Source organism: Folsomia candida, unplaced genomic scaffold (genome assembly GCF_002217175.1).
Source record: "Folsomia candida strain VU population unplaced genomic scaffold, ASM221717v1 Fcan01_Sc004, whole genome shotgun sequence".
Lineage (NCBI taxonomy): Eukaryota > Metazoa > Arthropoda > Collembola > Entomobryomorpha > Isotomidae > Folsomia > Folsomia candida.
Window position 1 is genome coordinate 3713675 of NW_019091196.1, and position 27961 is coordinate 3741635.

The 27961-nt window shown below is 32.8% G+C and overlaps 2 long non-coding RNA genes across 2 annotated transcripts in view; one reads left to right on the plus strand and one right to left on the minus strand.

The window, feature by feature from the left end:
* LOC118435432 lies at positions 1-27909 on the plus strand. Its single transcript, XR_004834751.1, has 3 exons — positions 1-318; positions 25624-25777; positions 27169-27909. It is a non-coding gene; the product is annotated as an uncharacterized LOC118435432 (long non-coding RNA).
* Positions 1-27961, minus strand: part of LOC118435431 — a 74528-nt gene that overhangs the window by 33940 nt on the left and 12627 nt on the right. The window lies entirely within an intron of this gene.

Here is a 27961-nt window from a genome sequence, read left to right on the forward strand (position 1 = left end):
TTTTGGAAAAATTTGCAAAATTAGGTTACATACCGCACGGATTTTACAAAGTTACCAATGACCACGTGAATTGCCTCATTATGTTTTAAGTTGAGAATTAGTAGTAAGTGGAATTAGTGCAAATAATTTTTAAGGGCTACTATTTTCTTAAGCGAGCACTTTTTCAGGCAGCCTCGAATTTTACAAGTTGGTTTTTATACCATGCTCAGTTTATTCTTCATGGTTAATTTTCAAGGAGAGTTTTTTTACACGAGAAAGAAAATTGCAGTTTCAGTTTCAAAAAGAGTTTGGAAATACTTGACAGGAATTTCAAAAAAGGTAAGAAATTTTATTAATTTTAACAAAGTGTTTTAAGACGGTACAAATTGAGATGGAGAAAGTAATTATTACAAATTTGAACAATTTTGACGTCGAATTCTCAAATAACAAATATTGAATAAGTCCAAGCATACATTAGGTTTTTACGAATAAAATTGAATACGTAATTATTCGGTTCCACACGACTTTCCATAAAATTTCGAAAAAAAGTATTATCCCAACGTGCAAATTTTCTTCAATTTTCAAAAAAAATCCACGTAAAAATTTCTCCTCTGTTTACACAAAAAAATCCTCAAAAATAAACAAAAAGGTGCAACCATGACCTTGCCCCCTCCGATAACATTTTTATTATTATTACTATTACGAGGATCACCACCACCACGCAGCGTAAAATAAGTACGAACGTGGAAAAGTAGTGTGAAGGTCGAGGCCTGTTTTATGGTTATCGGTTCGTTAAAAAGCCACTTGCCGTTGGGTTTAATGGGGACATAAATTTCACTAAGTGGCTCCTCCAACAACCCAGCCAAGTAAGTCAACCTCCTCCTCGACGGAGCAGACGGCGGATATGTATTCATTTTCAAGTCTATAGTTTTTTCGTTATAAATTAGTTAGTTTGCGGAAGAGCAAGTTTAATTTAATTTTATGGAGATTATTATAAGCAGAGGGTGGATATGTATTTGTTATTTTCAAGTTTTTCATTTGATGACGACCGACAGTCAAATTTTGTTCCTTAACTTGCGTAGATTAGAAAAATTTCAAAATATATTTACATATTTGTACAAGTTTCTAAGTTTTCAGGCAAATATTATTCCACTATTATTTCGAAATGAGGCAAATCTTTTACACATTTTATTCAAGAATATGCACAAACTTTGTAAATATTTAAACCACATGAGACGAAATTTTTTCATTGGATCACAAAAAATCCAGAGCATTAAATTCAAATATAGAAATTTTGTGAAAATTCGTATTTTCATGTTTTTTCATACGTACGTATTTCGTACATATTTTAACTTTTTTCATAAATATTAAATAAGTCATTTTTCATGAATGCATATCCACCCCGTGCTCCTCGTTTTTTTCTTGTTAAAGAAATTGAAAAAACACAAAATTCAGAGGATTATATTCAAAAATGCAAATTTTACAAAAATTCGAATTTTTATAATTTTTTAGTACATAAATACGAATTTCGTAAATAGTTTTACGTTTATTCGAAAATATTTCTACGATTTTTCGAAAATAAATACATATCCGCCCTGTGCTCCTTCGTTGGTTCGTAGTAGAACGAAGTCAGTGCGGGGACGACTATGTGTACGACTCGAGGAATGTTGTTGGATCCATAAAAAAACGGTTTTATTACACCCAAACAAACCATAAAATCTAATCTCACTCATTTATCGTGAACGCAGGGCAGACTCATTCACATCTCGACACGAAAAATAAAAGAATACACAATTTCTACTCATTCATGATCAACAATACGAACTTTTTTAAAGAATTGTATGGCAGATCAATAGCCAGGAAAATTAGGGTATGGAAATTTTGCAGAATTTGCGAAACGTACAAAATACGATTTAAAATACTTTTGTAGAAGTATTAGGAAATTTTGCTGGATTTCTGCAATGTGAAAAACTGCGACATTTGCAAAAAAATACGCACACAAAAAATGTAACGAATTGCGTCAAATTCATACTAATTTTTAACATATTGTTATCGCAAATTTTTACCCATAAAAAATCATGTCATATTAATTCAGGCAGTCATTGATAACTTGTAAAATCAGTAAGTTCTGTAAACTTAAAAACTTTTACAAATATTTCGAAAGCAAATTAGCTCATAAATTTTAGTAAACTTATTCTGATCAAGGGCGTCTCTTCATTTAGTAAGAGTTTGTAAAATTATTATTTTACAAAATTTATGGATTTCACAAAGTTACAAAGGTCTGCGTGAAGTGTCTCGGTATTTCTCTCTGAAAATAAATACAAATCTAACGCTAGCATGACTTCGGAATCAAGCAAATTCTTAAAAAGTTTCGTATTTCCCCATCATCTTTTTCCAACTCATTTTGCTTTCATTGCTAAAAAAACTGAGATGCAAAATGCTATACATATGTGTAAATGTGTAAATGTGTAAATAAAATTATCCAACAATTTCACACATTTAAACAATTTTCGATTTTATTTGCCAATTTCAACGCCAATAATTTCCAATTGTAAAATTTTATAGTCTGTTATTGTTAACTTCTAGATCTGATTGTTCCCAAAGCATACATTAAAGTTAAAGTATTTCATCATTTTAAGCATTAATGTTCCGCAATTTTTATAAAATTGCAAATTTTAAAATGTAGAAACTATTTCAATATTTTTGATAATAAAAAAATACTACAAAATTTTAGAAAATATAAAAGTCTTTCATATTTCCACAAAATTAACAAAAATCGAAATATAGTATTTTCTGAAGAAGTTGAAAATTTCAATGTTTCCATGCATGATTTCTTAAAGTTACCAAGTTTTACAAAATTACAAATTTTCCAACTTTCCCCGATCATAAAATACAAATATTAACTTAAAAAATCCAGAAAATATACTGTAAACAAAAAGTCACATCTTTTTTTCTCTTTTTAACGCCATGAACATTTTTTTAACAAGATTACGATTTCCATTACTATTTAAGATGCCGGATCAGCTTGTCATGAAATAAGAACAGACTATGAAACCTGAAATTTCTACGGTTTCTTAATGTCACATTTTTACAAAATTTCAAATTTCCCCAAATTTTCTTCCAAATCCGACAGATTTTCGCTTCCTATCGTCCGAAAACTTTATCTAATAAAACAAAAAAACTTTATCTCATCTCTTTTACTCGTATAATATTTTGCCACCCCGTAAGTAAATTAAATGCAGGAAATCTCTCCATTTTTGTGATCCGTGGAAAAAAATAGACATCAAAAATCCAGCAAATATATTGTAAGCAAAAAGTCGCATTTATTTTATCCTATCTTTAACGCCAGTAATGTTTCATTATAAAATTTGCTATTTGCATTAGTAGTACAGATCATGGGCCACTTTGAAAGAAGTACAATTTTCAAAACTAGAATTTCTATGGTTCCTCAAATTTTTATGAAAGTTTAAAGTACACAACTCATGTTTGTATTTTTGAGATTTATGCAAACAATGCATGCAAAAAATCCAGTAAATACTTATAAACAGTCCCCTATTTCAACAATTTTTATCCTGCATTTAAGTAACGCCAGTAATATTTCATTGTAAGATTTACTATTTCGTTTATATTTAAGATCCATAGGACACATTGGGAAAATTAAATTTTTTACAACTGAAATTTCCACGATTTCTTAATATGTCTCGAATATTTTATACATTTCTTACTAAATCCTGATAAATTTCCTCTTAATCTACCAAAATTTACCCGATTTTTTTTCCGAGGAAGGTGAAAATTTTAAGAATTAAATACATAAATTTCATGATTCATTAAACTTACCGAGTTTGCAAAATTTCAAATTTTTTCGAAATCCGACAGATTTCCTCGTATAATAACCCGGTATACACCCGGTAAATAAACAAGTAACCTACAGAAAACCAACCTCCACATTTTTGTCATCCGTGCAAAAAAATTGCAAGTTAATACAATTCGGGAATTTGTTTTTAACATTTTTCTTTACAAGATTTTCATCTAGATTTGCTCCTCTTTTTCGAAACTTTCTTCATCCTTTTTTCAAAATTCTGCCACATTTTCATCATCTAATCTAATCCAAAAAACAATCTTCATCTCATCTACATCCTCTCGGTTTAATAATACATTCACATATTCTCTCTCTCTCTCACTCACTCTCCCCGTAAATAAATAAGGCTAGGAAAAATCCTCTCTCTCTCCGTCTGCATTCATTGTCTGAGAGTGAAGGAGACAAGCGTTGCGTTGCGTTGGGTTGGTTGCGTTCGAATTTCGTCTTCTTAAATGAAATGAGATGACGAGAGAGAAAAGGAACCACTTTTTCCTCCGACGACTTTGCATGATGGCGTGTGGCGTGTCGAGCGATTTATTATTTCGGAGAGAGGGTGACATCCCTGACATGCCCACCACTACTTTTTACCAGCTTTTTTCACTACTTTTCCCACATCAAGGGACGCACAGGAATTACGTTGGCGGAAATTTTAGCTAATCAGAAGAGTAATTTTGCGCCAGTGGTGCTAATTTCGGCGACGGACGTTTGTAAATAAACTATGGAAATCTAGTTAGAATTATGTGAAAAAACAAAAATTTTATAACAAAATTCGAAACTTTAAGGCTTAAATTGAGAAATCTTTCAATTCATTCGGATCCTTTTGTTTAAACTGCGCCATATTTCACCCGTTGTCAGAAATTTAAGCTGATCAGAGGTCAACGCCGAGTAATTTTGAGACGGAGGTGCTAATTTTGACGATTTTTTCGGTGATGGAGGTTTGTAAGTAAAGTGAGGAAATCTCGTTCAAATTATGTGAAAAACTGAAATTTTACAAAAATTAAGGAGAACCAAAATTAAAATTTAGTCGGATATTTTTCTAAACTAAATAACAAATTTTGGGCAAAATATTTTGTTCAATCCTAAATAGTATAAAAATAAATAAAACTATTCATGAATTTGCATGAAATGATATATGAATTTTGTCAAATAATGTCTATTGTATAAAAATTATTCAATTAAAATGTTAAAAACCCTCTGGGATCTTTAGTATTATTTTTAATAGTAAATTTTCAAATTAACAATTATCGGCGTTGAAAATACACCAAGAACTTTGAAATTTTGGAATTTTACAAATAATTTTTCCATGATAAATTCTTCAACACGTTTTGCCGTAATAAATTTCGTTCTATCGAACTTAAAGGGTTACAAAGGTCCACGTGTATGCAAATTTTTCTGATTGTTAAAAATTCACTCAAAATTTTAAAATTCCTGTCAAATTTCAATCAAATTTCAGGCAATACCGTACTTAAATACCGTACTTAAATAACATATTATTCCCATTTATATAACGACTCAATCTCCACCTCGAATTCCTTCCTACAAAAATCCTCTTAAAATTCTGAAATTCTTGTAAAATTCTGAAATTCTTGTAAAATTCCCATCAAATTTCGGGCCACAATTTAATTTCCGTCCTTACTGAACACCCCCCACCCTTCGTTTTCCTAGTCTGCCTGGCTGGTTTGGATGGTCGTGGTGGTGGTGCTGGAGTAGGAAGAAAAATCTGTGCAAAAATATTTCCACCATTCATCTCCGTCAGAGAATGTGAAATGTAAAGCGAGGCATAAAAGACAACCCGGCCAAGAAAACAGTGATGGATTCCTTCCACGCTAAAGTTACCATGGCAACCAACCAACCAACTCCAAAAACTACCAACTACCACCACTCATTCTTTCTTTCTTTTAATAAAATCTGTCTCAAACAGAGACCCAACAAAAATGGGATAGCTTAACTATTTATGTATGTGTACCTTGATTTCCATGAGCACAACTTATTATTTATTTTGCTACATCTCTTAAAAATATACGGTTTTTTGGGCTTGGGAAAAACTTCGTGGGATCATTGGTAACTTTGTAAAATCGGTTTTGTAAAGTTAAGATAATTTTCCTCAGAAATATGAGCAAAATTTTGTAAAAGTTTGTCAGTTTATAGAATCTAAGATTTTAGAAAGTTTCCAATGACTGCGTGAATTATCTCAGGGCGAAAATTTGAACCAAATATTTACAAAATTGATAAGAAGGGTCAACAAAATAATTACAATAATTAATTTTTAAGACACAAAATTCATAAAAAATCGGTTACACATCTTGTTAATCAAAAAATTACGGAAACTTTTACCAAAAAGTTTATAAAATTCGAAAAAAATGGTAATCAATTTGGTCCACTTCAACAGACGACGACTTACCTTCAATTTATAATAAAAATTGATAACTTCCAGAAATTACAATAATGGCAGCCAACTTAGACATATTTGTTACCTATTTTGTACAAATTTTGTACATAACAAAAATTTCTATTTGCTGGTACGGTAATAATGCATAATTCTTACCAGTTTGTGGTACAATATTACCAAAGGAGTTGCCAACTTGTCGAATCATATAGCGACAAAAATACACACCTGAACAAGACTTATCTGTGTTATAAACAAGTCTACTAAATTTTCAAAAATTACAAAACTGGCAGCAAACTTTGTAAAAATAATTTCCAACAAAATACCCATCCCGCCGTTACCATTTTTTGGTAAACTACTACCAAAACGTTACCAAAACTTTGCGCCAATTCACGCCTGCCTTCGTAGCATTGTAAAATCCTTAAACTTGCAAACTTTTAGAAATTCGACAAATATTTCTGACAAAAATTAGTCCCAAATTTTTGCAAACTTCCTCAGATGAAGAGCGGCGTCTCTTTATTTCGTAAAAATTTGTACATTATTTTACGCATTTTATAAAGTTACCAAGCCCTTCGTGAATGAATTGTCTTTTTCTCTCCCCAAATTTCTTAGCGTGTCGTGTAGTAACCCCCTCGTAATCCAATCACACCACAACCACCTCATCAAAATAGTAATAATAATAATAATAATACGCAACCTTCCGTATTCACGAGCATAATATCGCCCGACATCATTTCCGCCAAGATTGATAACCCCGGCAAAATGTGGATATAATATTTACGATGAAGTGAAGCTACCATTTGACGCGACTGTTGCTTTGCTTCTTGGTCGTGGTGGAATTGCTAAAAGGTGATAAATGCCGCCTATAAATCATCCTCCGCCTTGTTCTCACGTCTTATTCCCGTCCCGACCAAGCACCACCGCAACATTTGAGAAAAGGATATGTATTTATGAGCCCGACTCCTTTCTTTCTATTTCTGTATTTCGTAAACCACGGAAACTTTGAAAAGAAGAGAGAGATAGAGCATTGTTTCGGAAAATTCATATGAAAATTTTATAAATTTTTGTTACAGTGGAAATTTTGACTTTGATTTTGATCGAATCAGTCCCAATCAATTAAAAATTGAGTTAGTATGAAATTTGCGAAAGACAGGATCTCCCAATGGGCACGTTTGGCAGAATATTTGCATCCGAAGAGGAGAAAATGGGGCCCAACCTGGGCAAATTCCGAATTTTCTCACATTTCATTCCCGTCCCGACCAAGCTACCAAGCACCACCGCAACATTTGAGAAAAGGATATGTATTTATGAGCCTGAGTCTTTCTTTCTATTTCTGTATTTCTGTATAAACCACGGAAACTTTGAAATAGAGGGACGATTGTTTAGGAAAATTCACGTCAAAAATTTAAAAAATTATTACATTGGAGGTCTATGTATCAGAGTTTAAGTAAACTTATCTCAATCCAGGACAAATTTAATTGAGATGAAATTTGCAAAAGATTCTGTATTTCATAAACCACGGGAACTTTGAAAACAAAGGAAGGATTAGTTCTGAAAAAATTCAAGTCAACAATTTTGTAAGTTTATCTTACGGTCCCAATGGGCACGTTTGGCAGAGATATTTGCATCCAAAGAGGAGAAAACTTGTTTAGAAGTTGATACATTTTAGACGTTCCAAATTTTCTCATATTTTATTCCCGTCCCGACCAAGCTACCAAGCACCACCACAACATTTGAGAAATGGATATGTATTTATGAGCCCTCCTTTCTTTCTATTTCTGTATTTCGTAAACCACGGAAACGTTGAAAAGAGACGGTAGTTTGGGAAAATTTACGTAAAAAAACTTTACTTATAATGGAAGTTTTATCTCGAATTTTGAGTAAATTAGTACCAATCGATTACAAATTATGAAAATTCGTTGACGCCAACCATCAAGTGATCTCAAACTAGTTTTACATGTTTAAATTTCTAAATAAAAATTATCAGCGTGTACATTTTACGATTTCTACGATTTTACATTTTTTTAAAATAGGAACAAATTTCATTTCCTCACTTAACCAAAAAAACGAATTTTTGTAATTGGAAATCCTCGAGTAACCTTAATACATTGTTAGAGTGGTATATTTTGTAAATAAAAATTATTGGACTTGACATAAGCAAATTCAATTCTCGTTCAAAAAATCGTAACAAAAATTTCCTAAAATTTTTTCAAAATCTTAAATTTGTCCTACAATTCTTAGAAACATTCCAATCCCACACAAATCCAGTCTTCTCTCCAAATCTCACGATCTTATTAGCTCTTCAAAATCCTATTCTTATTTTAGTAAATCTTAAATATCAACATTCACACTTTCAAGATTCCTTCTAATTCGAAATTATGATTCCTCCCTGGCTCAAATTATCTCAAGTACAAGAAAAATCTTTAAAGTTATTTATCCTCACGTAGTAGCCCACAATAAGTTTCCATGGTTACCAAAAAATGGAAAAATCTGTACTTTTTCAGTTTTACGCTAAGAATCACGTTCCCTAATAATTTTTTTTTTTTAATTTCCAATCCAAATTCTATCCAAATTCTCACGGTGATAAAAAGTACTTTAAAATTTCAAAAATTATCCATCATAAAAATTTTTCCTCTCTAAAAATAAATACCAAAAATTAAGTTCCGCTTCCAAATTCCTCCTCTTTTTCGCCCTAAAAATCATAGAAAATCGAGGAATTTTCACACAGTCCTTGGTAAGTTTATAAAATCCGTTCGTTTTGTAAAATAATTTTATGAACTTTTGCAAAATAAAGAGACGCCCATTATCTGAGCAAGTTTACAAAAATTTGGGAGATAATTTTCTTTCGAACTATTTATAGAATTCTATAAAATATATAAGTTTACGAATTTTACAAAGTTACAAATGCCTGCGCCCTCAGAAGGTTACCATCTCCCAAAAAATCTCAAAAATTCACCCCACCCTTTCACATCCCCATAATTACCAAATTACAAAACTCTCCCTCCTCATGACCATCCCATCACAACTATTTAATCTGGATTTACATCTTTCTCATCCGTCATCCCAGCCGAAATAAAATAAATAGGAAATCAATCATGATTCCGAGTTGAGATTCTTCTCTGCTTAATAAAAGTTGACAGTGAGAAGGACAATTGTCAATAAGACGGTCCGCTCCACGGGACGTCGACGTACAAACGTGGCCATCAGTCCGTGGCCATCTTCTTCTTCTCTTTTATTCGAAATCTAATCGAGTTTCAATGCAATAAGTAGATTAATTTTGTCATTGTTGCCAAGTTCCTGACTCTGACGGTGGGGTTTCTAAGTTCGTTTGGTTGAAGGAGGAGAGAAGGACAAATCCGTCATGGGATCAATGGAAGGATATCTCTTGTATGGCTGCTTATTTACTTGAAATATTATATTATATGTACGGGATAAGTTCAATATTAAGCAAAAAATTGGAAGGATTTCGTGTCGCATTGTGTTTAAAGAACGCTAAATAATGCGAGAAATAATTTCTTTTACTGGTAAATTTACCGAAGAAAAATAAATTTGTAACAGACTAAATATTGATAAGAAACTGCTATAAACTAATTTTTTACTGTATGTATGCTCTAAATAGATAATTTGCGAAATAATTGTTACCGGGTTGTTGCCAGGTTTGGTGTTACCGGGTTGTTGCCAGGTTTGGTGTTACCGGTAAATTTACCGGGAAGATAAGCTACCAATTTTTTTCTAAGAAATTGGTAGAAATTTATTTTCTATCTAATTGTATCATTCAAATAATTTCAGGACACATTTTTACCCTGTCGCGACAAAAAGTGTTACCAAATTTACCAGAAATACCAAATTTATCATGAGTGACCAAATATTACCAAACCGGTAAAAATAACCTATCACCAAACTGTTTTAAATATTTTGGTTTCAAAAAACCACTTAAAATCTATTATTAAGGTACTACCAAACCGGTAAAAATTCTCCGGCAATGTTTTTTACCATTACGTCTCACCTCACCCCTCCCATTATTTAGAGTGCAGACATATAAATATTCCCCTCAACCAAATTTTAAAAACCACCGTCTCCATCCATCCCTTGTTCCATTTTGTCTCAAAAAACTTCACGAATTCCCGACACGACAAATCCTCTCTTACTTCCATGCATGCACAATAAAACAATGATTTCATTGTTCCCCAAAATAATTACGAAGGAACTCTTTTCATCCAACGGTTTAACGATTCTCAACATTTTCCAAAAGTCGGGATCATGTCGGAAAAATTAATGTTTTTTAAATCAAATCATTCCTGCCAATTGTCACGAGTCATATCTCTCATCAAGGAATTTCCACTACTTGTCCATCCATCTATTGAGTTTGTTGGCCTGTGATCACTCGAGGGATTTGGTTACATGAGCAGCAGACCTAATTATCCAATCTATTCACACTATCACACTCTCTCTGTCTCTCATTCTCCGTCCAGTTGTATAATAATTTCCACAAAATTACCACTACAACATTCCCGTTTGGCTAGTTAGCGGGGAGGGTTGTGCAGGTAGAATGGGACGGATTGGTAATTTGGTAAGGGGGGTTTGGCGAGAAAGCCAAATTTAAATGGACGACCTGAATGAAATTAGGAGCAATGGTTGACCAAGATGCCAATTATTTTGGTCGCATGTGTCTAAAATGTAATCGGGGAGTCTGTTAATTTAGTAAGTATCCTAATGCCCCCTCTGGTAGCGGAGATTTGGCGGGGAATTCAAATTTATTACGAACTTAAATAAAACTAGGAGCACATTAATATTCTTGACAAAGTGTATTGATATCGATATGCTAATTATTTTTGGTAGCAAATGTTTAAATGTAGCTTGGCAATTTAGAAACTATTCCTACTGCCCCCTTGATAGTGCTGATTTGGCGCGAAATTCAAATTTGCTACAAACCTGGTTAAAATTAAGATGAAATTTTTTAGAGATAAACTATCTTAATCACGAAGTTAATTAAATTTTGTAGCATGCATCTAAATGCAGAAGTTACAATACATAGTAACTATTTTACCAATTCGGTAAAACTCCATTCCGTCTTTCAGTAACTCGAATTTTTAACTTTTTACCAAAATCTCCACTCAAAACCCTCCTCTAAAAACTTCAAATTTCCCCATCCTCCCCAAACTCTTAAGAAACGATGACATTCCACGTGCCCTACCCGCACGAGGGAGCCGTATAAATAACTACGCTCTGCTGGTATAATTGGCTCAAGGATGCGGGTGGGAATTCTATTCATTTTCATTGTCATTTCTGCCTCTCATTGTGTTTTCCTTCTTCCTGGACGATGAGACGAGGCTGGAAATCGTTTTGAATATTCTGCCATCAAATTCGCCCGCCGCTATGGTGATTAGCTCGTCCTCGTCGCTGCTGCTGGACCCATGCTGACAAGCACAACACTTTATTCCGCCATTACGAGGAGTGACAACTCGTTGTTATGTATTTTGTAGGAGAAAAAAATAATAATTGTAGCGGGACACACTAAAAAATAATAGTTCGGTAGTAAAAATAGTACCGGTACATAAATAATTTTCCCGGTAATGAAAAGTAGCCTAATCGGTAACACAAGTTTGAATTTCGCGGCAAAAAAATATTTATTTATTAAGCCAAACTTACAATTAAGTAGCAAATTAAGTAGACTAGATTTTCTGGTCAAATTTAATTGGTAACATAACAAACTCATACCACGTAACTGAGGAACCTATTGATAATACGGATAAAACCAATACCAACAAATTATAGAAATGGCACTAAACAATTCCAAAAATTGGTGACAAAGACCAAATAATTACCATTCCGGTAACAACAATCTTTGGAAGATCTCTTTCCAAAAATTTTCCTGGTAACTGTAAGTAAAACTATTAAACCGGCATCAAACAATTGGTAAATAATTACCAAAAAAGCTTTGCAACATCCTTTCGCAAAATTTTCTTGATAATAGTACGAAATTCCTGGCAATAAAAAAAATTATGAAAAAAAAATTACTACCAAAGTTTCCACCGTAACTTTGACTAATTTTTTATTAAGTGTGCACCTCCATGCATCTGATAATTCCCATGAGTTGAATAGGATCACAAAATTCATGGAATAATGTCCTCACACACCCAACGAAACGAAATCTACTTGCAAATCCCAATCCAATAAAATTATTTGTTATTCTTGCTTTACGACGGACAAAAAGTGACACGATGACGAATCGTCTTATTTGCTCCTCTCATCACCAACTTCATAATCTCACACTTTTTTACACATAACAAAGCTCAAGGCCATGCTAGTTGGTTATATTATGTTACGTGGTAAATTTGCTAAAATCTATGTAACCTTTGTAAACCTTGGACTTTTATAAATACGTCATAATAAACCTGCTCAATTCATAATTTAATAAGGCAAAAAATTGGGTGCTTTTCAACCTGTAAATTTCTAAATTTTCCATTATATATTTCCTCAATTTTTTTAAAAAAAGTTTACGCAATTTTTAAATTAATATTTAGGCAGATTGATTGCTGCCTTGTCAAATCGGTGCATTTTGTTCAATTATTTTACCAACTTTTAAAAAATAAAGAGACGTCATTGATCTGAGTAAGGCTACAAAAATTTGGGAGCTACTTTTCCTCAGAAATATTTATAAAATTTTGTAAGTTTGTAAGTTTAAGATTTCCCTTGCAAAGAAAGGACTAAAACCATTGGGTACCTAATTTGTTTGTAACAAACCGAAATTTATAGAAAATTAAGTCCCGGCTTCTGAACGTGACAAAACGCCTGCATGAATTATACTCATTATTATTAGAAAACTTTGGGAACTGTTGAATTTGAAAATTTACAGAATTTACGGATTTTACAATCTTGTTTGCGTGAATTAGACAGGTCTCATTATTATTTTCACAATTATTGATTATCGCTATAATTCTACACACTGTAAAACCAAAACCTGTGGTGAATCTTAATTAATTCTATTTACTCGTTGATTACGAGTAATTTTTCAAAAATTTTTGGATAAGCCTATTTTTACCCAGTTTGCAAAAAGTCTTGTGAATTTTTTCATTATTTGTTTCTAATTGTTTCACAATTATCGCTATATTTTTTCCTCTATGATTTTATCCCACGTATGTACTTATTTGTATTTCCTACAAATTTTTACCCAGTTTACGCAAATTCTGGACTATTTTCTTTCCCAAATTTTCTAAATATTTCATAATTATACACACTCCAAACCTAAAACCCGGGATGAACCATAATACTCCTACCTACATAATTCTATTTGCTCTCTCTTATCACGAGTAATTTTTGGCTGAGCCGGCATTTTTTGCGTCTCGGGGGAAGAAAAAGGGGGGTGGCTGGCTGGCTGGCTGGGTACATTTTCATTCGTTGGATACGAGATCAGCCATGCAAAAGAGACAAGAAACACAAATTTTTACCAAGTTTACGCAAATTTTGGTCAATTTTTTCATAATTTTGTCCTAAATATTTCACAATAATCGCTATAATTTTACAAAACCATGCTCCATTATGAATGATGCTGCTACCTACATAATTCTATTAACTCGCCTGTCATGAGTAAATTTCCGGCAATTTTTTTGTAAAAGTTTTCCCAACATTTTTTCTAAATATTTCATAATTTTACACATGCACATACTTTCCAATCCAAGCCCAGGGATGAATCATGCTGTTACCTACATAATTCTATTTACTCTCCCTTATCACGAGTAATTTTTGGCTGAGCCGGCATTTTTTGCGTCTCGGGGGAAGAAAAAGGGGGGTGGCTGGCTGGCTGGGTGTATTTTCGTTCCCTGGTGCAGGAATACGAGGTCAGCCATGCAGAAGAGACAAGAAGACCTGTCCTCCGAGCGGGGGGGACATTAATCAAAAAATTGGCCAAGCGTGACGTGATGTGAGGGTGCCAGCAGCAGCGAATCTGCTTTCTCCTCTATGTTAAAAAGCCTGCCTCTCTGCGACGGAGGGGATAAATCAATTGATTGATTTATGGATCAACCATCTCGCTCACACACACATAACCAAAACCAGGCAGGCAGACGACTCACTCTCCGATCTCCCTCAGAAAAAAAATGTACAAACACTTCCAAACCAATCCAATCCAATCCAGGGACAAGACAAACAAACAAAATGAGACGGGAAGAGAGGAGGGAGATTTTTATGTAATTCGGTAAAAATGGTCACAGCTTTGGTAGTTGGCTACCATGGTAAAATGTTGAATTTTCTTAACTTTCCCATTTCTTACTTACAATTAAATTCGGTAAAAATAATATGGTAGCAGGTTTGGTAGTTGGTTATCGTGGTAAAATGTGGTACAATTTTCTCAACTTTCCCATTTCTCAGTTACAAATAATGTACGTATCAGAGATTTATAAAAAACAATCTGCTTATATCGTGCAGGCCTTGGGAACATTGTAAAATCCGTAAATTCTGTAAACTTGCAAATTTGTACTCTATTAACGTCATGACTCATTTTTTTTGCGAATTTAGTAACGCAAAAACACTTAAAGGTAATGCTGGTGCTAAGATATGTTCGTTTGTTTTATTTTGTTTTGTAACATAGTATGAATGAAGTAATGAAAGTACACAAGCTGCCCGGGTAGTATGCTACCCGGTATTTTACGACGTAATCCACCCCCTAATTCACTTCATAGACAACGAAAAACAATTTTCTTTTACAACAAAGATTTGGCTGTGACCGTTCTCCTGTCAGCAAAATGTGTGTGACAAAATTCCAAAATAAATGCTCTTTAATTTTTCATTAAAAAACATAGTATAACATAATTTTCGATTTTGCACGAAATGAGACATCCTAAAATTTGTATTCGTCTAAAAAAATACGGGTCAAGTTCAAATTAGAAAAAAACAATAATTAAAAAAAATATATCTAGTAAAAACTTTCAAAAATGTATAATTATGTAAATCATCCCCATTTACATTTTGTCCTTTTTTCTATCTTAGGCAACTAAATTTAGTGAAATTGATAAACTTGGGTAAATTGGTAAAATTTGGACCAGAAATGCATTATTCGTTACTGGAAAGAGGTTTACTGAAAATCGAACTATATACTTTCTCGACTCGTGACCTTTCTTCACTTTTTTTTTTTTACTGTAAATCTAAATTTATCCGAAGTGGCGTCAAATTACACATAAAAATGTAACACAATAAAAATTATTTAGTAATACCTCTGGTATTTTAATTTTGATGGAAATTAACTAATTTTACAATAAGTTGATTGATTATAAATTGAGTTTTAAATAAATTAATTGTCGTGCATCAAGGAATTTACAAAGTTACCACGGACTGCGTGAATTATCTTTTTGCGAGTCTATCATAACCTTTTAAGATAAGGATGTACTATTTACTGTTTATAAAATTACGTAAGTTTACACTTCTCAACAATGCATGTCAAATCTAAAATTGTTTTGTTTTAAAAAATTGGGGTAATATTTCTCGGGAGAATTAAATTCGAAATATCGAGGAATATCTAAAAATGCTGTTAGTTAGATAAAAAAATATAGAGAAATTCGTGTTATAAATTAAGAGCGATGTTTTTTTTAAAAAAAAACTTGGTCAAAATTTGTGTCCAATTAATTTTTTTCTAAATGTAACATACTAATAAATAGATGAGTTTTTAATTTCATAAATGTATGAATTTATCAACTGATCCCAAAAATTTAAGAAACTTGCAAAACGATGGAGGCTAATTTCGCTTCGTACTCTTTATACGTTTACGTTGGATTTAGTGATCTCAAATTATTCCACCCTTGAAATTATCAATTTTTTCTCAACTGGAGCCAAAATGTGGCAAATTGTTAGCTAAACTGGTAGATAACTAATTGCGTAACTATGTGTCATTTTATCCTGTATTTCTCTACGTCTTTCTTTCCGTTACTTCTGAAGGAAGAAGAGGTGCCTGGGTTTGTGGAGGACTGGATGTTTTTCCGAGGTGGAAATGATGCTCTGGTGGGCAGTAAAACTGTCTCCGCGAGGAAGGGTCAACCAAACCGACATGATTTACTAACTGTAAACAAAACCTTGTCCTCTCCCAACAAACAACCTCCCATCGCCCATGACCCCTGTCTTTGTCTCGGTACATAAATAATTCAGGGAAATTTGCGAAAAAATGGGGATAAAATTCGCAAAATTCAATAAGAAAGCACAATTCCGGGAAAGTATTACATAAATAGGTGGAAACTTTAATTTTTTCAGAAAATTTTGGACATTTCACTTTTGACAACAGTTTTGAAGGATAATTATGAACTATCTGGGAATTGAAATATGACTATTCTTTTTTTGCAAATCCCTCTCTTTGTCTCGGTACATAAATAATTCGGGGAAATATTGCAAAAAAAGGAGGATAAAATTCGCCAAATTCCATAAGAATACACAATTCCGGTAAAATATTAAATAAGTAGAAACTTTAATTTTATAAAGAAAATTTTGAATATTTCACTTATTTACTTACCCATGAAACTCATTAATCTATGAGTAACGATGTGCCAATTCTTTTTTGCAAATATGGAATATTCGGCGTGGAAAGGAACCGAAAATTTTCGCGGATTTGTAATTTGTGAAAATATTTATGTAGTTAAATACACTTCAATTAAAATAATTGTAAACGAAATCTTGTCCTCTCCCAACAAACAACCTCCCATCGGCCATGGACCCTCTCTAAGTAGATAAATAATTCATGGAAATATTGCGAAAAATATAGGCATAAAGTTCGCCAAATTCTATAAGAATGCACAATTACCAGAAAGTACTATACACATGTTTTGAAAGTTTAATTTTTTGGAAAATTTTAGACATTTCACTTTTGAAAGTTTTGTTTTATTCCTGGAAATATTGCGAAAAATATAGGCATAAAATTCGCCAAATTCTATAAGAATGCACAATTCCCAGAAAGTACTATACACATGTATTGAAAGTTTAATTTTTTGGAAATTTTTAGACATTTCACTTTTCAAAATTTTAAAGGATGATTATGAACTATCTGAAACTAAAGTATGACTATTCTTCTTTTGTAAATATAGAATATTCGGCGTGAAAATGAGTCAAAACTTTGTAAACTGGGTAAATATTTAAATATAAGTCACATAATTAGGCTTTTTAAACCACAACCTCGTCCATGATCTCTCTCTCTCAGTGCATTAACACTTCATGGAAATATTGCGAAAAAATGGGTATAAAATTCGCAAAATTTTATAAGAAAATATATATAATTCTTGGAAAGTAGGTGAAAACTTTAATTTTTTTAAGAAAATTTGGGATATCTTTTCTTTGTCGTGGATCAGAGTAGAGCTGTGCACGGGCCCGATTTTTAAAAACCCAGCCCGCCCAGAACCCTACTGGAAAAAACCCGGCCCGCCCGGCCCTACTGGGTTTTTCTGGAAAAAAAGCCCGGCCCGCCCAAAACCCTATAGGGTAGGGCTTTTTTAGGGTAAACCCACCCATGTGCAGTTCTGCACGTATTTATCCTAAAAAACCAGCACTTGCTAAGGCTTTCGGAGACTCGATTAGACATGTACACTAGGTATTAATAAAAAATGCAATGGTGGACAAGTCCAATGCTTATTATTATCAATATTTGCTAAATTTGTGTTATTTTAGTTTAAACAAAAATCGAGTTAAGCCCTTGTATTTAATAGAACTGTATTTATAATTTGGTCTTAATCTCACTGATGTGATTTACAGTTGAGATTTATTTATTCATGAAATTGATTCGTGTAATGAAACAGCCAACCAGTGAAAACAAGTCCGTATCATTACAGATAAACAATTCCGCTTTAGCTGAGGCTATATAAAACTACGAAGTTTTGTTTCAAATTGCCATATTGTACTTTATCACTAGGGTAAATTAAAAAGCCCGAAGCCCTACAAAAAGGCCGGCCCCCCCAAAACCCTACTGGAAAAAGCCCGACCCGCCCGGCCCGACTGGATTTTCCTGGGCAAAAAACCCGGCCCGCCCAAAACCCTATAGGGTAGGGTAGGGTAGGGTTTTTTTAGGGTAAACCCGGCCCTACGCACAGCTCTAGATCAGAGCCGATCCGTTAACAATGACAAATTATAAATTTTGTGAATATGCAATTTTCGGCGTGAAAAGGAGTCACAACTTTTTGTGGATTTTGTAATAAACTGGAGAAATGTTGTAACATTTTGGCCCAAATTTAAACAAATTATGTAGACAGCGAAAAGATTTATATACAATTCGATAAATTTCAGAAAAACGGAGTATATTTCGTAAATTCCATTCCTCCAAACAAACACGAACACGGCTAAAATCTTTAAAAATATATATTTTTATTTTCTAGATGTAAATTTCTTAAATTTTGATTTCCATTTCCATGAAACAATTTTCATCTCCAAAGAACATCTGCATCCAGATATGAATATTACTAAAAAAAATCGATGTAACCGTTCAAATTTTCATATCTGCTTTTAATGAAAATATAGATATTTCTTACTTAAAATTCTTCAAAATTTATTTTATTTTCTGTTTATAAACTAAAATTCTAGCGATACTAATTTTTCAATTTCTTATCGAATAAAGTTACCCTTCAAAGATCAAATTTAGATTAGAAATTTGTACCTGTCTAATTTTTCAAAATTTCATTTCGGATTTTGAACTCTATATTATTTTTCGAAATTGTTCAAAATTTTATTTCATTTTTTATCTAGAAACGAAATTGGGGGTCATAATTTCTATTCGAATAACGTTGCTCTTCAAAGTTCTAATTTTCATGTTTATACTTTCAGATAATTTTTACTTGAGGAATTTTTCAAAATTTCATTTCCGAGTTTAAACTCTTTATAAATATTTCATAATAAAGATTCTTAAACAAAGAATTTATTTCATTTTTTTATCCAGAAAAAGTAAAATTCTGGTCATAATTTCTCCATTTCTGTTCCCAAAAGCTTTCTCTTACGTAACAAAGTCCTCATTTTTCTCACTTTCGGAATGTTGGGGACTATGGTTTGGAAAGCTTTTTGGTTCTTTAGAGAGCCGGGCGGGTGGGCGGCGGTGGGTGTGTCGGCGTCTCTCCATTGTTGTACGATTGGCGAAAGTGATGGCAATATTCGTCAACGTCACGGTGAGCAACGGACCATCGGACGGAGACGAAGTGAGCGACGCGCTCTCCGAAAAAGATTTTTACCAAATGAATTCCACTCCTATAAATCATCCCTAGCACGAGACACGCTTAAAAATATGGTACCGGTTTGGTAACATTTTTTTTACCGGGGAAAAAGTGGGTGGTGATAAGGCGATCTTATTTTACAACTAATTTTGACAAATTTATTGGTGGATTTAAGTTTTTAAGAGTATGTTTACCAATTTTTGGTCTATTTTTACCAATTTTGGTATATTTATAAACTTCCTCTATTCTAAACAATTCGATCTATTTGTTACCAATTTGATCGATTTTTTACCAATTTGAATTTTTTAAATCGATTTCATCTACAATTTTACCGATTTGATCCACAATTCTACACTAAAAAATTTATTCCCCTACTGTTTTAACCAATTTACCAATTTTTACCAACTTCTTCCATCTTGGGTACCAATTTTTCCTTCTTCTTTTATCAATATCTTCTTAACTTTTTAAAGCTTCTTACTTTTTCACCGCCCTCTAATCAAATTCTCGCTTCCATCTCATCTTACCCCCATTTTCATCATTACATTTCCCCCCTCAATTTCTAAGCGTGCCGTCCCCACTGTGGATGGATCATGGCCAATGATGCACCTTTCTTCTCGTCTTGTCGAGATGCGATATCCAATTCGATGGGATGCCCGCTTTCACTCCACCCGCCCTCCTCGCCTCCACTTCTTCCTTCTCCCCGCCGCCGCATAACACAAATTAAAATGTGCCTCCTTTCACTCCGTCCGCCACCAAAGGCTCATTTTTCACCCCGACACGGCCATCAATCACCCACATCCATCCAGCCAGGAGGAAGGGTTATCAGTAAATATTTGTTTGCTGGATAACTTATGGGCTCGCCTCTCCTTTCTGAGACTGAGTGAGGGGAGGGTACCCGGGTATTCGTGTACATACATACATTCATACCCGGGTAGTAATAATCCGGGTATTAATGTACACATACATACGTAGTAGGAAAATTGATTACCTACTCGGAGTTTTTTTGGGGGAGTAGAATTTACCGAAATTTTGAGAAAATTTACACATTTTTGTGTGTAAATATGTCTAACTTTGAATTTGGAGTTTGATACAAAAATTACAAATTTATTGATTAAAATACCCGGGTAGTAATAATCCGGGTATCAATGTATACATACATACCTAGGGAAATTGATTCGTACTAGAAGTTTTTTTGGGGTATTTGAATTCACCGAAATTTCGAGAAAATTGATACATTTTTTTGAGCAAATATGTATGTCCCATTTCGAGTTTTAAATTATCAGATTTGTGTAGAAATTAATATTTATTTATTAAGATACCCGGGTAGTACTAATCCGGGTATTAATACATGAGGAAAATTGATTACTTTATGTCCCCTGAACTTTTCCGGGTCACAAAAGCATTTTAGAACAGAGTGTAACATTACGTGAAATAAGAATATTTGCAATATTTATACTATTAAACCTGCTTTTTTAAAAAGATATGTCAAATTTCCGAAATTTTCCCTTAATTTCCAAACAAAACAAAAATTCCCAAGCTTACAAATGAGTTTATAAACATCCGAGTTTAATGATGTCTCAAAAAGTGTAAGAAATTTTCGTAAAATGTGGCATTAAAAAGTCAATCATAATTTCTTTTAATGTTTAATTATCAAATAGTAAATGCATTAGATAATGGTTTTGTATGTTTTGTTTTTATATGTAATTTCAAATGTTTCCCAACATTCGTAAAATCGATTCCGTCACGTTCAAAAATTCAGTTGTTTTAAAATTCTTGAAAATTCCATATTTTTTCAAAATATGTATTACATGAAATTAAACCAATCATAATATTTTTTCAATGTTTAATTAATAATTAGGATATGCATTAGATTAAGAATTTTCGTGGAAATATTTATAGATTTCAAACATTTCGTGGCTTTGTTTACAATTTCTAAATCAATTTTGTCACTTATAAAATTAAAAATTAATTATCTTTTGCGACAAGAATTTAATATTTAGATTCAAACTTTAGGAATTTTTATACAAATCAAAAAATGTGTTTTAATTACGTCAAACAAATATTTTGGGATTTTTATAGAAATTAAAAAAGTTATTCAGATTTCGTAAGAGACCTGCAGGTTTGCAAGATGGTATTTAAAAACATTGAGTGCAAACTTGTACTAATTTGTGCAATAAGACAATTTGCGAAGGATAACTTCGTAGAACCGGTGCGTTTTTTTTAAAAATAATTTTAAATATACAAAATACAAAATAAAGAGACGCTCTTGATCTGAATAATTTTACAAAAAAAGCAATTAATACTAAAACTTTGCGAAGTTTTTGAAAAATCAAAAAATGTGTCTCAATTACGTCACACATAAGTATTTGGGAGTGTTTGGAAACATAAAAGTTATTTAGATTGTTTACAACTTGATCATTCAGGGAATCTGAAACATTTTTTCCTGAAACAATGCGTTAAAATTTGTCCCAATTTGTCCAAACTAAAATTGGAAAATTATAGTTTACAAAGAGACAATTCACGCAGTCCTTTGTAACTTTGTAAAATTCGTGAAATAATTTTACAAACTTTTACTAAACAAAAAGGTATCTTTGATCGGAGCAAGTTTACAAAGATTTATAAACTAATTTTCCTTCGAAATATTTATAAAATTGGGTAAAAGCTTGTAAGTTTACAGAATTTATGGATTTTACAAAGTCTCCCTGAATTTCCTCCTTTTTAACATCCCAAATACATTGAGTGTCACTTATAAAATTACAAATTCATCATTTGTAACGAAGTGCCAAGTACGCGGTCATATTTCAAAAGTTGGATTTGTATGTGTCTCTCTCCGAAAATCGGGGTATGACATTTCCTTCCTTATTTTCCGGCAACCCCCCAGAGATATCCTGCCCCTCATTTATTCAAAAAATCACGTTGAATTAAAAAAACTACAACTTGGCGAAGTTTTAAAAAAATGTGTACTAATTACGCCAAATATAAATATTTGAACATTTTGCAAACGCAAAGAGTTATTTAGATGACTATTTCAATGTAATTTGATGATTTACAAAATTATATTTTGAAAGCATGCGTTAAAATTTCTACCAATTTACGTAATGAGGCAATTCACGCAGATCTTTGTAACTTTGTAAAATTCGTAAATTTTGTAAAATAGTTTTACAAACTTTTACAAAATAAAGAGATGCCCGACACGACGACGACGACTTTTACGACGTGACAAGTACGCCGTCATATTTCAAAAGTTGGATTTGTGTGTCTCTCTGAGAAAATCGGGGTCTGACATTTCCTTCCTCCTTTTCCGGCAACCCCCCAGAGAAATCCTGCCCCTCATTTTCAACTTCTCTCTCACAAACCAAAGTAACTTGTCCAAAACGTCACCCGTCAACTGGCACGTCACCGTCAACTCTCAATCCCACCGGATCCCATGGAATACTAAATTGCTCTCTCGGTCTCCTAAAACTTTTACCCGGCCAAAATCTCGCCCCTTTACATAAATGCATTAATGTTGTGACAATCAAATTAAAAATGCCGTCAAAATTTTTGAATTTTTTTTAGCAAAGGTTAATTATTTTTGTCAAAAATCTCAACCCAATTTGGTGTAAAATCTAGTAATTGTGCAATTCTGAAATTTTTATATTAGCTGAATTTGCAATTATATTCGTTTACCATTTTTCGAAACTTATCAAAAATTTTAGAAATCTTTAAAATCTAAATTTCAACCCTTCAAAATCTCACCGTTCCATTGCAAATGAGTCCAATTAAAAATCGTTCTTTAAAATTTGTTGAAATTTTAGTACAAAAATTATAGAATTTGTGGAGATGAAAAATTTGATCTGTCAAAATAAAATATGAGTAAAATATTTACAAAAATTCTCGCCGGCTTTGAAAGTTGATCAATTCTACATTATGTAAAATCTGTTGCAATAATTTATTTCCATAGGTTGCAAATCGTCGCTTTGGTGAATTAGTTAACGCGGATATTTGTAACCTGTGTAAAAATAATTATTGCAACAGATAATATTTGCTTCTTCCCCCCTCAATTTTAATTCCAAGCCAGCCTCCTCCTTTCCCCCTTGGATCAAATACAGATTTTTTCCATCCCAAATTCAAAAGTATTTTCATTTCAATTTTCATGCCATCTTTGCATAATACTCTGCTCTTGACAATCATTAATAATCCCTTTTTGAATTCATTTCATCCCTTTGTCCACGTTTTGACGGGAAGCAAAATAACATCTTCCCAAACCTAAAGAGTGGGCTGTGCAGGGAGGTTGGCATCAATTTTCTCATCCTCCACAAACCACACGTGCTAAATTTACCATGTGCAAAATTAGGCCACGTGCTAAATTTATCATGTTTCCTTACTTCCTATTTTGCAGATTGGCGTCAATGTTCACCCCCACAAGTTCCACGTGCAAAATTTACCACGTGTCTTTATCCCCAATTTCGCAGTTTGGCATTAATTTTCACCCAAAACAAATTTCATCTGCAAAATTTATAAAATTGAGTCCACGTGATAATTTTACCGTTTCTTTACCTATATTTTGCGGTTCAGCGTCAATTTTAACTCCCTAAAACAAATTGTTAAATTTACCACGTGCAAAATTAATCCCACATGCTAAATTTGCCACGTGAAAAATTAATCTCACGCGCTATATTTACCACGTGTCTTTACCCCCTTTTTTTCAGTCTGGAATGAATTTTCACCCGCACAAATCCCACTTGTTAAATTTACCACGTGTTAAATTTATCCTACGTGCTAAATTCCTCATTTAGCACGTGCAAGATACATATATCCCACATGATAAATTCAGCACGTGTTTTACCCCCATTTTTACTGCACGTCCCGCTCCCCTCTCACTAATGGAACTCATAGTCAGTCCTCTCACAAAAGAGATGACAAGTCCGATTTCGCATTTCGAGTCGAGATGGATGTCGTTCATAATGTGGAATCTCTCTCTCTCTTGATGTGGTTTTTCATCCCGATTTGATTCAATTGTGTGGAGAGGAAAATGTGTATGCATCAAAAGCCAGCCATCCTTTAATTGTTGGCGTTTTAACAGGGTTACAAAAGGTGACGGATGGACGGACATTTGTCAAAATTCAGGTATTTATTGTCTGGCCAAAATTTCCAGGGACAGGATTTCAGAGGAAGAGACAGGCAATTTTAAGCGGAGAAAATGATGACGAAATTTCTTGATCATCTTGTAAACTTTGGTAAAAATATGACCGTTAATCATAAATTTTATGCAAATTAAGAATTAATAATTTTGCATTATTTTTATTCTAAAACACGTCGAAAACAATGATGAAATTCTCACCAGCCTAACAATCTTGTAAAAAAGACTAAATTTTGGTAAAAATATAGCACAAATTTTATGAATTTCAAAAAATTTCTGATTGAGAGAGACGTGAATATAAAATTTTACATTACTTTTATCCTGTCATACTTAAAACACGTTGAAAATGACAATGAAATTTCCACCGGCCTTGATAATCTTGTAAAAAACCTAAGTTGGTAAAAATATGACATAAATTTTATAAATTTCAAAAAATTTCAGATTGAGAGAGATATGAATTTAAAATTTAGCATATTCCATAAACATAAACCAAATTTTACAAAATTTACTGCTCAGCTTAAACGTCGATGATTAATTTTACAATAAATTTTCTTAACTTATAATGAATAAAGATGATTCTAGCCCCTTTTGTTGGTTTCTGTTGTTTGAAGGTGACGAAAATAAGGAGATCAACTAATTTACATATTGTTTTTACTATTGATATAATGACGGAAAATGTAAATCAGTTGTTAAGCTTAGTTTTTATCTAAATTTTGGTACTTTTATGAAGACATTAATTAAAATAAATGCACAATTCGCCTAATAACTTACGCGTTTACGGTATCATCAATAAAACATATGTGCAAAAATTCCCCCATAATTTCTGCATATACATTTTTACATTAAAAATAGGTGTAAAGTTGGTGTCCCATAATTTCCGCAATATTTACGTATTTACGGTGTCATCAATTAATAATATGTGCAAAATATTTTCTGCATACATTTTATACATGCATTAAAAATGCGTGCAAAATTCGTATCCCATAATTTCTGCATGTACGTTTTTACCTTAAAAATACGTACAAAATTCGCGTCCCATAATTTGTGCACGTGCTCACCCCAGCAATTTTCCAGTCTTTTTATTTCTGATCTCACAATTTCCCCCGAATTCCAGGAGGCGAGATGATTGGTGTCATCCTTTGGTGGTTGGAGGACACAATGTGTGACCAGCCGACGGTGGAAGATCAGCAGCTGTGACGCTTTGTGTTATTGGATCATATTCTTTTCCTCGATGGGCGGATGTGGCTGATTGGACACACATCACGAAGGTCTCTCCATAATTAATTCCTTCCCTCAGCTGCCACTTATGTACAGGTTCTGACCAACTAAAAAAATATGTGCGTATGGCTATAGGCATAAATACCACATGGAAATAAAATATGAAAAATTGACGGATTTTCAAAAAATATTAAAACTTCTAGAAATATTTACGCTGTGACATTACAACTTTATATATGTAGCTCGATCATGTAGCAAATTGTGTCGTTTTGCAATACTTTTACATGCAAATTTCTTACCGGAAAACCATGCATTTTTTTCAAATTGATGCGAAAATTTGCATGTCTTTCCCTCAGCTACATGTTCTGGCCAAGTAAAAAAATGTTTGTATGGCTATAAACAAGGATACCAAATGGAAATAAAATATGAAAGATTGATGGAATTTCGATAAAAGTGGGGAAATTTTTAGAGAAATTTATCCATTTGGCTAATGTATGCAGTCTTTTTTATGAAACCAGAACTTTTGCATTCATCAAATTGAGTAGTTTTGCGAAACTTTTCCATGCAAGCTTTTTGCTGGAAAATCATGGAATTTTTGTTACGCAACCAAATTTTCTAGCACGGTGTAAATTTATTCTAGCCAATTAAAAAATATTTAACAACACAGAAATAAAATTTGACGGATTTTCAAAAAATATGAAAATTTCTACATATTCCGCGTATGTAACAGTTGACAGTCTTTTCGTGATATTAGGCCTACTCACGGTAACTTTGTTTTCAAAGCATACCCATAAAATCTTAAACTTAATCTAAAATTATGAAAGTTTAAGAATAAATAAATTACAAAGAATAGTTATCGACGTTTCTCCATAACATTTCACTTCTTAAAATAAAATTGACAAATGTGCGCATATTTCCCTTAAATTTTTATCTATCGGAAATATTGGAATTTTTTATAAATCAACAAAATCCAACATTTTTCCTTTCCAATAAATATTTCGAAAACTATATAAAAAAACTTTTTAAACCCAAATCTTTAAAAAGTTATGGTACATTATAAATTTCGTTTCATGAGATAATTCACGTATTCGTTCATAGGTTTTTAAAATCCACAAGTTTTATAACATAATTTTGTAAAACTTTTCCAAAATAAAGAGATGCCTTTAATCTGAGTAAGTTTACACAAATTTTTGAGATAATTTTGCTTCGAAGTATTTCTAAAATCTTGACAAAATTACAAAGCCTTGCATTCTTCATTTTAACCTGTTACAAATTCTCTAATTCAAATCTTCCCAAAATCCTCTCCTTCAAAATTGTCTTTACAAAATTCCCATTTTCAATTCCCCACTGTCAAATCAACCATTAAAAACCGGTAACTTTCTAATAGCGAAAATTTCCTTGTCATTTTTCCTCCCTAAATTTTTTTATTTCCAAATTCCAGCCAGGCAGAAAAGACGACCCAGGTCCCGGTGGACCCCGATGAAAATAATTGGATCGAGTCCGTCCCTGTTCTTGGCTAATCAGTCAAAATGTCACAAGTGTGCGGGACCGGATCGCACGGAGCCATCTCGCACATGGCACAACGGACGGAAAAACACACTCCAAACGCCAAAAGTTACCAAGCAGCAACCTCTCCTCCGTCCGACCAATGTAATTGGTTCCACAAAAGAAGGGGAAGAAAAATACAAGGATCGCAAACTCACAAAACTAATCAAACTCGATTTTCTATGGGGGGTTGTGCAGAAGAAATGTCGATATTTGAGGGTACGCAGTGCTTAGTAACTTTGTAAAACGGGAAAGTTTTGTGAAATGAGTGTGGAAACTTTTACAAAATAAAGATCGGAGTAAGTTTACAAAATTTGGAAGTTAATTTTCCTCAGAAATATGAGTAAACTTTCGAAATAATTTGTAAGTTTACGAATTTTACAAAGTTACAAGGTCCTTGTGAATTAATCTACATTTCAATGTTTTCGAAATCTTAAATTATATACATGCATATTTTAAATAATATCGTGTAAATGACGTCAAACGTTACGTATTTTTCAAAAAGTTTGCATTTTTCTGCCAGATTTTTCATCCAACTCGTTTCAAATTTTTAAACGTGTCAAGTTTTACTGCAGAAATATTTAGGTAATTCCCACAGAAATGAAATTTGTACCAAATAAAAGCTGCACTAAAACCAATAATTTCTCCCAAGACTCAAATTTGTTACCAGTCCGGTATCAATTTAACCT